This window comes from Anguilla anguilla, chromosome 3 (genome assembly GCF_013347855.1).
Source record: "Anguilla anguilla isolate fAngAng1 chromosome 3, fAngAng1.pri, whole genome shotgun sequence".
Lineage (NCBI taxonomy): Eukaryota > Metazoa > Chordata > Actinopteri > Anguilliformes > Anguillidae > Anguilla > Anguilla anguilla.
The window spans coordinates 40,522,006-40,537,039 of NC_049203.1; the positions used below are offsets into that span (position 1 = coordinate 40,522,006).

Consider the following 15,034-nt stretch of genomic DNA (forward strand, 5'->3'; position numbering starts at 1 on the left):
TCTTTATTACACCAGCTAGGGTGCTGCATGTCTGTGTGGAAATCAGACTTTAAAGTGTCAGGTCAGAATGCACATAGCACTGGAACATGATGTCACGCCCCTTTTAAATATAAAAGCCTAACTATAGATCTCTGAAAAGGCAGCCTGCATAGAACATGCTATTGAAGGAAAAGTAATTCAGCGTTAGATAAAATACAAAAATTAACGTCAGAGTCCTCTCATTACATAATGTGTCCTTTCAGGTTCACGTATACAGTTATTCATAATTACATAAACACATCTATTCAATTACTCTGACTATTCGGATGTGTCTGCACTACTATATTGTCCAAGCTTGTATGTTTTTCCCCCATTTCATCTGATATTCATGGGAAAATGTTTTGGTCATTTAGGCCAAGTTGTCGCTACACCACCTTCTGCCATTGCTGACATCTCTATGACTGACATAGAACCAGCTGCAGGAGACAACAGTAATGTTAACATTTGCTTGGATATTTACAGTGAGCTCCATAATGTTTAGGATGAAGACATATGTTTCTTGATGTGGCTGTGTACTCAACAAAATTTTAGACTTGTACATTTTGGAAAATTGCAGCACTTTCTATACAGAGCCTCTCCCCCCCCCCCCCCCCCCCCCCCCCTCCCCCCCTGTTGAGCCAGTACCTGTGGCAGCCATACAAGCCCAAATCATAATGCCCTCACCACCATGTTTCTCAGTTGGGGGGAAAGGGGGCGGGGGGGGGGGATGGTGCTTTGGATCTTGAACAATTTTTGTCCTCCGCATTTGATACAAGTGAATCTTGGTCTCATCTCATAAGAACTCTGCAGGCTTTTTAGGTACTTCCAAGTAAACTGTTACCTAGCCATCCTGTTTTTGTGTCTTAACTAGTGGTTTGCATCTTGCAGCACAGCCTCTGTAGTTCTTGTCTTCTGCAGACATTAGTGACTGACACATCCATGCCTGCCTCCTGAAGATCTGTTGGACAGGTGACTGTGGGATTTTCTTTATTAAGGTGAGAATTCTTCTGTGACCAGCTGTAGAGGTCTTCCTTGGCCTACCAGGCCCTTTGCAATTACTGAGCTCCCCAGTGCTTTTTTAGTCCTTATTGATGTTCCAAACTGTGGATTTTGCTAAGCATAAGGTTTGGCCAATGTCTCTCACTGTTTTTTTCTTATTTCTCAGCCTCACAATGGCTTCCTTGTATTTCATTGGCACAACTCATTGGCACAACTGTTTCTCACAAACAGCAATAACAGACTCCAAGGCAATCAAAAGCCAAGAATGCAGATTAGATACTGAAAACTATCTTATACCTACACTAAGAAAGCAATTAAACACACCTGACTAAACAGAAACGTCCGTCAAGCTGTTTGTCCCAAAGATTATGATGCCCTGAAAGGGAGGCTATGTATAAAAGTTCTGTAATTTCTACAATTCTACATAATTATTGCATGAAATCAAAGTGTATAAAAATACCCTTGAAAACAAGCTGAGAATATGCCCTTTAACCATATGTGAATTGGTTTGATTACATCAAGAAAAAATATATCTTTGTCTCAAGCATTATGCAACTTTCATAACAGGTGCATTCCATTCTGTGATGTTCCACTGTAAAGCAAGAATTATCTTGGTTGAAATTTTTATCACACAGAGCTTATCACCCTGGAGAAAATGCAAAGGCAATCTCATAAGTATAAAAGTGCAGGGAATGTAGCTTTAGATTTCTAAATGATATGAATACATAAAATACATAATTATATCTAATTACAATTCAAAAGATACAATACAAAGAAATGCATGAAAGAACAATGCAAGTGATTTATGACAAAAAGTGATTTATTTATAATGCCTAAATCAATTAACATATAAGTACAGCATGATGACAATCAGTCAGTGCCCTAAAGAAATAACTGAGACATCTATGCTGTAAAGGTGAGGTAATGTGTGTGCAAAATATGAGGAGTCAAAAGTAAAAGGTGAAGGCAAGAGGACATAAATAGTGGCTCACTGCCAAGGAGATGCAGGCTTTCATTTGGAAATCTAACACAAGATTTAACTAATAAAAATAATCTTCTAATGAGACTCACCGCTTCTATGATTATTAGTAAAAAAAAATGTAAACTAAGATTCATAGCAATTTGTGCAACCTGTTTTATTCTCTTTTAAATAATGAAAATAATGCTGGTAACATGCTAATACAGCATTCAAATAGGTGTATTTTGGTTTCACTGTCAAAGTTCATATTTTTGAATGACACTCAATTTTTGAAGTTCTATATCCCCGAGGTTCCCTTCTTCAAAAAAGTTTTTTAATCAAAATTTCCTTCTTATGTTTAAAATAAATGCACTCATTTTTAAATACCGGTTATTTTTTTTTAGCATTGCTCATGATCATCAGCATTTCAGTATGTTATTAATACCGCATGCTTTTACTGCTTAATTTCAATACCTTGTTCTAAACAGCTGCCAGAGGCACAATGCATGTCCATTAAAACCCACTTTTACCATAATAAGTCCCGAGAGACTGTGAAAGAGGAAATGACTACAGAAATGACAGAAAAAGCCCATCACCAGAACAAAATTGCACATGGAAATTCTAAAATCTATTTTGCATTCCATGAATAGAATCGCCAGAAGGAAACATACAATAGTCTTCAAAACGAATCAAAGTAAGAATTAGGGAGTAAATTGTCCTCTGGTAAAGGAGTAATTGTATTACAATGACGTTCCATGTCCTTTATATTTCATAATCAGAAAAGAATTCCTGTACAATAGTGGTCAGATAACCTATGCTTTTTTTAAAAGAAAGAGTTCTTACTCAGTGCTTCTGAATTCTAGCATGGTCTTCTTTCATTGAAACCACAATATACTTTGTACTTAATTCTGAATAAAAACTTTAAGTTGCCACATTTTTGTTTTGGTTCATAATACATTCTAGTCAATTTTGGAAACAACAAAACAAAGTGGACTAGCACATTTTACATCGCAAGCAGTAAATGACCAATATGTGAGGCGTTTTCTGTGTAAATTGGGATGAGGCTTTCAAAGCACCCACTATATTATGAAGAAGATTTTGCTGGCTATTGAATCTTGAATACTTGAATTAAAAGCTCAATTTCATCTTCAAGTAACCAAAAATATTTTGGCCAGGATTTGTGTGCTAGGATGCAAACTGCAGGAGAGATATGAGAGGAGAAAAGAATGTTCTAAAATCCCTGCATCTTGGAGATGCCTGCAGAAGACATTCTTAAATTCTATTTTTCTGATAAAAATTATACTGTCTTGTTTCATTAAACCTTTGATCTTAACTGGGTTTAGAACTACAATTACCAGACATAATGGCAAAAGGTTACTTGTGGAAAAAGGTTAAGTGCAGGAATACATAAAATACATACAGAGAGTTGCTTTAATAATGGTGTTTACAGTAGGTGCAAAAACATACATTCAAAATGGCAAGCTGACTAAAGTTATCAACTATAATAGCAGAAGTAGAACTTGCCCTGGAGATTAACTGTAGGACTATAGGGCTAAAAGTAAAAGTGAGTGACATGGACTTATCCATACTGACTGTATGAACCTTGCACTCAAAATGTAGAAATTAAAGAGAGGACAATGTGTTTCAATTTAGTTCAGCTGAAAAACACCACCATCAGATTTAATTTAGGCTACTGATGCAAAGCATGAGTGTGAGTTAAGACTGGTTTCATTTTATTGCCTATATGTTGTGCCTGATGTGCTGCTCAGGTTTGGGATAACAAGTGAGACTGCATTGTTGGCACTTAAATTGCTTGCTGTCTTGTCAGAATTGTTTGGCTGTTTATGCTGGACTGGCATTGTTCACTGGTTCAATTCTGATATCAGGCTAAGGGGACTTGACATGTGACCCTTGGTTGCTCATAGGCAATAAAAACTGTTGGTAACGATTAGATTTCTGTGGTGGTGTAGGTCAACATGTACTTGTTAAAACCTGAAGTGTCCTGTGAATAATACAACAAAAAAATCTAAGGCCCATCCATCCACCCATTATATGCACTCTGCCACTGGACCTAGATACTGTGCAGTGTTGAAGGCTCAAGTGATACAGTTAAAATAGTATTTTCTTACCACCCATTAGTATAGTAAATACTTTGGTTGCAGAACTGAAAACTGTAGTAGTGATAGTGGTACTGGTAGTGGTGGTGGTGGTAATAGTACTGGTAGTGGTAGTAGCAGCAGTAGTAGAAGTAGTTCAGGGATAATTAGGTTTATACTGCATTATACAGGAGTATCATTATAGACTACATGTTACTACAGTATAGCTGCACCCATGAAATACATTACTAGTATATCTATATTAGATTAATGAAGCACTGTACCCATGTAGTAGCAAAGCAGTTACAGTATACTACCACATTACAATATAATTACAATAACTTTAAAGCACAAGAGAGCCATACATGTGAATAATATATTGCTATTACACATGCATTGCACAATAATAGTACGATACTAAATGGTACATTAATAACATAATAATTAATGCGCTGCTAATACTGTTAGGTGAAAAACTATATTCTGAAGTATACTTGAAGTGTACTATACTGTACTTGAGAATATGTATAATTGTACATAGTTAAATTTAAGTAATCTAAAGGCAATGTTCTTCACATGGGACATCAATATAAAATAAACTGGGTTAACGTAGTCATTTCTTGTCGGCAGCTAGCTGACATCCATATGATTTAATCCCCAGCTAATACACAGGCACACATCTCTCTAGGTTATATAGCACAACATCTTAGTCTGACATACAAGCTATAAGCAATATTAATGCTATTTTAATTATGCATTCAATGTATTTAATTTATGACTTCCCAGTAATATTTACAGACTAATATGGCTGTATAACGTTAGTCTGTTTGTTATGTAGTGAGCTTGCTCACTAGCTAGCTACAGTATATGCCTGCAAGAAGCTTACCCAACAATTTGTATGAAAGGCAAAGAGTTTTAGGTCTGGTTGAACTGGAATAATAAACAGGAAAAGTTTGAAGGGCTATCGTTAGTTGGCTTGCCTCAAGCTACCTTTGGAAACCTAAAATCGGAAAGACAAAGTACAAAGACAAGAGCAGTTTTATTAACCTGAAAGTAAAGTTTTACCATTATATAGAAAAAAGTTAGAAAGGGCTTCATTTGGAGCAAAACAGAAAAATTATGGGGAAAAAAGAAAGCACTTTCCTTTAAAAAAGTACTTGAGTAAAAGTATTGTTTATAGAAGGTATTCAGAGAAGTACAAATCCATCCAAAATCAACATATGCATAACAGATCACTTGTAACACATTACTTCCCACCTCTACCAGTAACACAAATCTTTAAAAAAAGAAGATACCTGCAAAGGTAATTACAAATAAACTACCACACATATGGCATTAGTCATAAGCCTGAACTTGCAGTCTATGGGCGAGGGCTGTGTAAAAAATCAATGACCACGTGTGATTAAGGATACAAGTCTGACCTTTTTACATGCTTCATATGAGGGTGCTATGAGTGTTGCTATCCGTGGGCCTTTAAAACATATGACGTATCAGCATCCCTGGATACAATATATGCAAACATCCACTGCAGTCAGGTCCAATAATAAATCAATGCAGTTGACCTTTAGCAGGAGGACAGAGCAAAGTATACATCACAACTTGTTAACACAATGGGCTCTATTTTCCGGAATCAATGTTGCATGGTACATGGGCGCAGTCAATGGCGAGGTGCAGGGCGCACTGGGCGTGGCTCGTGATTGTTGGTATTTTCAGGACTAGAGACCAGCAATACACAGTGCAAAGCATGTGGCACACCTGCCAACAGGGCAGGGTTATACAGAATATACTATCAATGGGTATGATGCAGCAGAATTTGTTAATAGCCAACCTTTTTTCATTCCCTTTAAGAGCCGTGCGCATTATGCAGGGCGTTGCCAATTTCCTTAGTCTACCGCTGCAGTGGAAGAGAATGATATACTAATCAGATGTTTCTCACAAGACATTCTTTCGCAGGAGGTGCAACAATGCGACAGCTCGCAACACGCCATGCATGAGATGGAAAATAAAGCCCTCAGTCTTCATATTGGCAAGATTTAATAGTAATAGTGTGTTACACCCTCAGCTTGTGGTTTCCATTCACATTGTGGGGGCACATGTCCCCTCAGTCTTTGGCAAAATGTACTTTGTGAAAAAAATATCAGTCATATTCAGGGGTCACCATTTCTTCTGAAGCAGATTTTTCACCTGCATCTCAGACATCCATCAGTGTGAGCTCAGAAGAGCCTTCTTTGATTACACGTTTCATGGGCTCTATCTTTCAGCAGGCACATTTTCATTGTGAACTTCCATTGTGATTCGCCATGTGTTGAAGTGGGAGAAGAGCCCCTTTTGGGGGTATGCCAATCAAGATCGAGCAGCGCACTGCAATTTTGGTGTCTGCTTAGCCTCCTCCGCCTGCTCAGACCACGTCTATGGCACAAGTCGCAGCCCAGCATACATCAGATTGTTCATTCCGGGGCTTTCCCAAGCAATATGTGCATGTTCATAGCCTATTCATAAGCCAACTTGATACCATTTTATATCAGTGACCATCTAAATATATTCTCAATATATATTTATTATTACTATCAAGTACACTAATACATAAGGAGTAGGCCTGATTTTGAATAATAAATGTGGAATGTAAAATTGTGGAACACATTAGACATGTTGATGGGGGTGGGGTATTTGACATAAATTTCAATCAATGAACCTCAATCAATGGATTAGTAAACTAGTGAGATAATGTAGTTTTTATCTTCCAGACCTGCTGCTGCCAGAGGTGCCAAGGGGAGAGCAAGGAGAGGGGGTGGGGAGGGGAGGAAGAGAGAGATGGAGGGGGAAGGTGACAGGCAGGGGGAAAATGAGCTAATTTCAGAAAATGTCTTCAATGAGTGTGTAGTGTACAATATATACTTTAAATGTCCATATCATTTGGTACCAAGTGTCCTTTTAGAGACTCAAAGTGGTCTTTTTGGAAACCCACCTAAACAATGCTAAATTCTCATTTTTGGTGATATTGTCATCAAATTTGAACCAGCATTTGTCCAGTGTTGTGGCTGTGGCTCCATTGTGTTTCTAAATCCACCAGGCACACCACAAGTATCTGTATCCATACAAAAAAAAATCTTTTAGGTGAGAAAAAACTGTGTTTGAACTTCTTTTACTTTCTTTCAGAAACATTTAGAGTGATTCTAAACTCTAGACACTTGGAAAACAAACCCCTAAGGGTTACCTTTCAGAAGAGACCGGGATTATGCTAGTCAAAACGGTTCAAGAATAGTAACCATTTTATTTTTGATATGTAATTTTCAGGCTTGTTTTAAAAAAGGGGGAGATACAGAAGCAGTTAAACAAGTAATAATCTTTACACTTTCCTATCTGTATTAGTTTATGCCAAAATACTTGAGCAGTCTAATGAATCTTAAGTGCAAATAAATAAAACCATTTTTTGGCTTGTATACTGTACTTTATTTTAAACTACTGATTCTCACTTGTGGTCAAGAAGATAACTATTTCGAATACATTTTGCAGAGTAAAATGGCTCCGAGAAATAACAACAGAAGAAAGGGCACAGATAAGTTTTAATAGAACTAAACTGCACAGTGTTTCCATAATTGGAGCTTGTGCTGTATATGCAGGCCGCATGCATTGACAGCATTAGTTATTTCCTTCTAAGATAATTTAGATAGTTAATTTATCAATAATCATCAGCTTCTAAGATAACTTAACATCATCCAGAAGCACTCAATATCAAAGGGGTCGACAAACAACAAGCCATGCCATTGTTTTGTCTGGAGGGTATACAATAGGTAGCTTAAAAGTAAAGTTCAAATATGTAGGTCATGCTATCTGCAGGGACAAAGTGACAACCAAGGATAAAGTTGCCTGCAATGCATGCCAGCAGTAACTGCCCGTTTTCCCCCCTCTCAGTTTAGTTTAGTGTGAGTAAGCCATGCCATTGTAGTGAATTAATGATGTAATTGTGCGTCATAATTTCTTCTTTCATTTGAGCAACACATATTGAGTCATTTTACTGCCGTCACCGGAATTATGATCTTACATGTTTGTTTTTTGTTTAATAAAACTTCAAGATTCACTATAAATTTTTAGGCAATGTTTTATTAAATTTTTTAATTAAAATTCTGACAATAAAAAACATTTTTTCATTCACATTCTGACGGAAGAAAAATTCAAACAGATTTCTCTTATTCATGAGTTTCATTCGAACTGAATTTTTTAAAGATTGACAGTCCATTTCTGCACCTTCTTGCGAGAAACATCTGATTAGTACTGTATGTCCTTATCTTTGTCTTCCATTGCAGCAATAGTCTGGAAACTGGCAGTACACCCTGGGCAGAAAGTTCATGGCTCTTAAAGGCAATGAAAAGAGGTCATTTGCTTGGCTATGAATGACTCCAGCACTCCAGCACACCAAATGATAATATATAAGTATAACATAAGTATAATCAAGCCCATTTTCCTCCAGCACTGTGCACTTCGAGCTGTGTGTTCCTCACCTCTGGTTACAAAAATACCAACATTCATGAGCCATGCCCAATACGTCCATGTGCTCCACCATTGACTGCACCCCTGTGCTGTGTGACATTGATTCTGGAAAACACAGCCCTATAAATAAAATCCCAAACTGTCATATGCTGCCATCAGTGTGGACATTAGAACCACAGACATGTGGCAGTACCATATTTTTTAGTGTCCTGCTGTAATGGTGATCTTTTAATCTGTGAGAAGTAGTTTACATGCATAACGAGTACAGTTATATCACCTGCACAAAAAATGATAAATGGAGGGCTATTCATAATAATGAATTGGTTTGCACCAGAGGTAGGCCAAATATTAAAAAAAAAAAAAGAAAATTAGTTAAAAACCGATGAGATAAATTAAATGAAAATGTGAGGTATAAGCATTGTGGTTGAATTTAATCAGAGCCTTTTTATCAGTATTCACTGCTTGATGATGCCAGTATTTAATAAAACCTGCCCTTGTCTTTCTGAATGCAGCTTTATCTTATTTAATGTGCATCTGTGTTTGTTGTTTTTTGTTTTTGTTTTGGTTTTTTGTCCAGACTGACATCAAAAATCTGCTTCCCCTGGAGTGAAATCAGAAACATTTCATTCAGCGACAAGAAGCCTGTCATCAAACTTGTCCATTTGCAAAGATGCATCTTACTACATTGATGGCATGGGTTGGAATGGCCAAGTATGGGATGGAGTACGTAAAATGGCCATTTTGGAAACATTTGGAAAGATTGCCTCACCTCTGTCCTAGAACTTCCCCAATGCCATTTTCCTTTGCAAATAATGTGTAATTGATGAGCACGGAAGAGCAGTTATTGTCAAATTCTGCAGTCAAGTTCAGAGGGAGGTTTGTCAATTGAAGTGCGTGCACTTGTTTAGGATCAAGTATCCTCTCAAGAAATGAGGTGCATGTTGAAAGGAATGTATTTTTTTGGAGAGCATGCGGTTTGTAATATATTGTAGGATTCTCCACAATTCCTCTAAGTGATGCATTGGGTATTTATTGTTTTCAATGGGTCTGCTGAGCCAGTGTTTAGTATTAATGTTGTAGTTGTTCAATCTTATTGTATGGTTCATGCATGCTGATTTCTCTACTCACAAACCAGCAGATAATTTCAACAAGGCTTTTTCCCATTTTCAACAACTGTGGAACTTGAGCCCCTAAACTTTCATCAAACAAAAACTCCTTGAGCTGTGCCCAGCACAGCAGTATTTGGTGAGATTTTCATCTCCAGGTCAGAATTCTGGAACAGAAATTGAGGAACTGGGAATGATACAACACAGCAGAATATCAACTGCCCAATCTTGTTTTGCAAGGCTCAGGTGGGAGTTTTATTGTTAGGTCTGAACCATGCTCTGTTTTTGTGTTCCTTAGAAGTGCTGTGCAACACAACTTTCTTCTTGGTCAGAGCTTAAAAACATTTTTAACAACATGATCAGTTTTTCAACTTTGGGGAAATGGCTTGTCTGTGGATGACCTCTATCTGTTGTTCAAATCTTCTGCTCTTGCACATCCCAGTTGACAGATGATTCCCCTTGTTGTTGGTCTCAACAAGACTACAGTTGATGTTTTTTTGTTGTTGCTGTTGTTAAATGTGCATCTAATATTGTTCAGTGTGCATGTATGCATAAATTTCAAAGTGCAGAATACAATGAATCCATCCGTGTGTACAGTACCAGGTGGTAGTAGTGCACTTGGCTGCTTAGACTTCTTTTGTTTGACATTCCACCCACATTTACATTCATTCTTCACCATGTGATTAATTACAATTAGTTGAGGTTCACAGAAGATAAGTCTAGTTCTTATGGGAAACTCACAAGGATATTAATAGTGATGCAAGTTTAAATACCTGTGGGTTATGTGCTTTAGAAAAACTGGTTATCTTAGTCATATTATCTCTTTCTTTTTGTTAAGATAAAGGAAGAGTGATGCCAGCCTATATCAAGGAAAAGTACTGCCTGCATGCCCTTCTCCTGAAGTGATAGGCCCAAGCTGCATGCTGTGGTTGCTTTTAATACTCATTGTGCCCACTATAGTGGCCTGAGGCATGTAGTAAATTTAAGAGATTTGAGATCATGCAGGAAGTAGCAAGGACAACTAGCCAGGCCAGTGCAGAAGTCTCCCCTGAAACAGAGGTATACCATGCAATAGTTATATACACTTGGAAATAAATGCACAAAATAATTTCTGAATAGTGACGCTTAGAGACCTGGCATATGCAATCGTACAGAATTATTTACTGAATGTTTATCAAAACTTCAAGCTGTAACAATGGAAAATGGGCTTGAAAAAAGCCTCAAAACAATGGTGAATTCTTGTATATGACAGCTCATAATACCCTTACATGGAAATAAGCTCTACTTCCTCCGCAACACCAGTCATTTTGTCACATCTGTCACATTTTTCTGTCACATACAAGCCAGTGTGAATTTCCAATAACAGGTCTGTAGCCCGTTGTGCTGTTGGCAACAGTGGGGCAGCCAAAGACCATAACAAAACCAAGTACATATGGTTTGATGATTAAAAAATTATTATTTTCTGAGAAATGTACAGCCGGGATATGAGTATAATCAAACCGTTTAGGTTCATCCCGTCCCTGCCCTCGGCTGGCAGCGAGAGTATTCTTTTTCATCATGATTTGACTGTTCCTTTCAGAGTTTTGACCATGCTTTGACAGTTACTTTCACAGTGGTCTGATTGTGGTTTGAGATTATGTTCACATAGTTCTGGCTTGGGTTTACTTTCACAGGCATGAGATCCTGAATCAACCTTTATCTAAGCATGGTATGACCATTACAGTTACAGAGTTATGATCACGATGTGGCAATTACTTCTACTTCTGAGTGACAGACCCCACTGGGCCCTGGTCTCAAGGGAGATGCCACACACACATTCCTACATGATTCTGCAGAAATTGGGCTCATTTTGTACCATTCACATACAGAGCACTAGTAATTCACCTTTTAGCCTAAAGATGTAGGGACACATCTTTCATCTCCAGTACGTCACTGATCTTTGGATATGACAAAATAATGAATGTAATCATACATCCAGTGATACACAAACCAGGGCGTGGACTGTCCATGTAAAGAAAATAGTACACTAAGCATACTTGATATAAACTTTAGACTTAGACCTCAAGTATTCTTGAGTATAAAATAGTGAACTTCAGGTATACTTTGGCATATTCATTTTTTATCATGGGTGGAGGAACATATGAAAGGGGAAGCCCTGAAGATGGGCAATAGCCAACCCCTGCAGGGCGCTCAACGGGACTGGTTCTGTCGCAGAGGATTGTGCTGCGATTGGACAGCCTCACGCTGAACCGCTGAGCCCAAACAGGGAGCCCTGCAGGCCTGCTTTATGTCATCAGCTGGCTAACCACTCTCCTGTCCTTGCAATTTCTCTCCCCTTGTTTACTTATCTTCTTCTCTCATGTCCTTTCCCCTCTCCTGGGCAGCCCTTCTGACTGTGGCTTTGCATTTCTTGTAGTGTAATGGAGGGGCACAGTCTCCCTGCCCACTGCGACTGATGCCCTTCGCTGGCCACATGTGCAGTGATTTTTAATCGCTCAATTAGGTTGCACTGAGAAAACTATGAGTAAACTATATCAGGGATGGGCATGAGAGGAAGATTTGAATTGTTGATGGTTTTTAGCAATGAATATTCAACACACCCACCCACTCAAACGTGAACATTCCAGTCCAAGTAAATTATTTTCAAGTTCGTCCACTGTTAAAATAATGTGGTTATTGTATGTATGCTTACTTTATCTTGGTTTGTAATTTTAAATAACTAACAAAAAACCCATCTGATTATTGCCACAGTGCAGCCACAGTGCAGCCATGGTAAAATTATAACATAATGAACTATGGCTTAAACTATGACAAGTAGCTCTTAACAGGCCAACATAATAGTCAGTTATCCTCAAGTGAATATACCTCACATAGGCATTCTCTACACATAGTGATACAGTGAGTGATTTTCATAGAGATAGGGCAATTTTGGATCTGCTATATTAGCGCAGTGTAACTGTCTATGCAAGCTAGATATGAAAAAGTAGGCTGCAATTCTAGTTGCTTCCAAAATGAAAGAATGCTGCCTGCTCCCCTAGAGCTGGCTTAGGAACTATTTACTAAACAGCTGAATCTTAAATTAAGCACATTTGGGTCATTAGTTAGTGTAGGTACATGACAACAACCAATTAAAAGCTAAAATTAATCACTACAAAATTTAAAGGATACTTGACATTTTGGGTTTCCTTTTCATTTCCATTTTAATATGTTTTCTGATTGGCCTATACAGTTTTTATGTACAAGGAAGGATATTTTAGATACTTTATCACCACTGTGTAAAGCCACTCTTTAATTCTCTGCAGAAAGAGAGACAGCAATAGTAAGACAGGATTTGAAGAAGAGAGGCTGTAATAGAAAGACAGGATTTGTTTAAGCAGGTTAATGCTAAAATTTACATTAAAACAAAGACCATTCAGGCCTGTAAACATGATTAAAACTGCCACTAGCTGTTGTAAAAAAATACCTGTACTTCATTGTTTATAGCTTGCAGGGTTAAGACTTATGCCAAACTCAACTAAAGACACGTTTTCACAAAAGACTGAGGACATCTCTATACTTCTACACTTTTATTTAAATTAACACTCGGTAAGAGAGAACACAGATGCTCCAGATGGTAGTTTGTCAGTGGTGGCAATGAATAACACAAATGTTGAAGAAAGGACATGGCGTTATTAATAGATGTCACCGGCTTTTCAAGTTTTGAAGCATATATTCGCATATCCTTGGAAACAGAAAGCATTGTTTTTAAACAACACGAAATGCGGTGGAATGATTGTGAACAGAATTTCAAACAAGCCTACTTTCATTGCCATTGTTGACAGCATTAATAGCAATGCTGTTCAATTGTTTTATGTGTTAGGAAAACTTTTTAATCCAGAAATAGTTTCAGAGCACAGTGAAAACAGGGTCCAAATATCACAGAATATTTGACATATTTGGGAAATATGCTGAACCCCAGCTGTGCTCTGATTTTAAGGCAAACCCAGCTTCCTGTGCCATAACCCTGTGGCTCAGTAAAGACAAATTTTACGTTTATGTTGTGATATGACATCACATAAATTCAGTAAGGTTTGTTTAGTTCTTTGGAATTGAATCTGTCCTGTAGTCCAGTGAGGAAACCATCATCCAGCTTGGAGTGTAGGAAAGCTCAAGAGCTTTAAAGCTTTAGAGGAGAGCCATATTTTAAAGCTGTAGGGGAGCGCAATATTTAATCCCCTGGTGAAAGAAGGGGGGGAGGGGGGGCAGAGCAGTTGTCCAAGATTGCAGGAATCTGTTGGGGGGCCACTTGGGAGTTGTCATGAATATTGCCTGTTTTTGCTGCCAGGACTCTTGTGAACCGTTTTAGGACAACTGGAAGTGTCAGGGGCCACATTTTGGGCTATTCCATAGATTGTGAGAGTGTGAAGGTAATGTAAGAAGGACTATCCTTCACCCTTCATTTTTAAATGAGTTTTCTGTGTATACAGTGATTGGAATATTGTATGTACAGTGTTGTAATCTCATTGTGTAATGGAAACTTATGGCGTGCATGTGGACAGCTGTAAATTAGAGGCGCCTCCATTCTAATTTAAATGTACAAACCTGTCAATAACTGATAAATAACCAAGCCTTCCATTTGAAAGTGGTTGTGCTGGTGTGTGTGGGTGTGGATGCCCACACAAGCTAGCACAGCGAGTCGGGGATTGGATAATCAGTTCCACAAGTCAATTAAGATCTAAAGTTCAGGTATGGTTCAAAAAGCAGGGGAGTGTGAAAATCTAAAAAAAGTATTTTTGTGAAAGGCTCCCTTTTCTGTTGCATGGTTGGTGTAACAGACAGTATAGTTACACTCCTTTATGTGGTTCTGTGGGTTTGATTGAATCTAGAGGCTTTGTGGTGGCGGTGGGGGGGGGGAGAACCCAGCACTAGTGCCAACACAGCTGTCTCAATGTGAGATTGGTATTTTGGAGCATCGAACATGGATTAAACGTTGTTTGCATTGAGGCTGGCATTGTGCAGTTTATGCTGCTAATAAAGGGATCCATTCTAACTGTGTTCAAACGGCTTATAATGCAAAACGCTGCATAACTCACGCATTTGCTCATTATCTCAGATCTACAGCTCCAGCTCCTAACCCTGACCTCTTGACAGCCTTTCACATGTGATTATGATCGCAATGGATCATAATCATTACCCATCAAAAGCATAATACCTGGTGCCCAGCTAGATGATGTGATAACTTCAAAAAACCTTTCAGTGGCAACTTGTATTTTTGATGTACACCATTTATGTCAAGCTTATTATCAGCATTATTATTCCATACGCATGCCTTTATTGAAACATCAAATAAATTCAGTATTTTGTCAAAATAGGGCGCTAGGTCGAAGCCT

General features: G+C 38.1%; 1 protein-coding gene across 2 annotated transcripts in view; it reads right to left on the reverse strand.

Moving 5' to 3' along the window:
* LOC118223263 (thrombospondin type-1 domain-containing protein 7B-like) overlaps positions 1 to 15,034 on the reverse strand; it is a 351,386-nt gene that overhangs the window by 237,513 nt on the left and 98,839 nt on the right. The gene's annotated exons all lie outside the window — the stretch shown is intronic.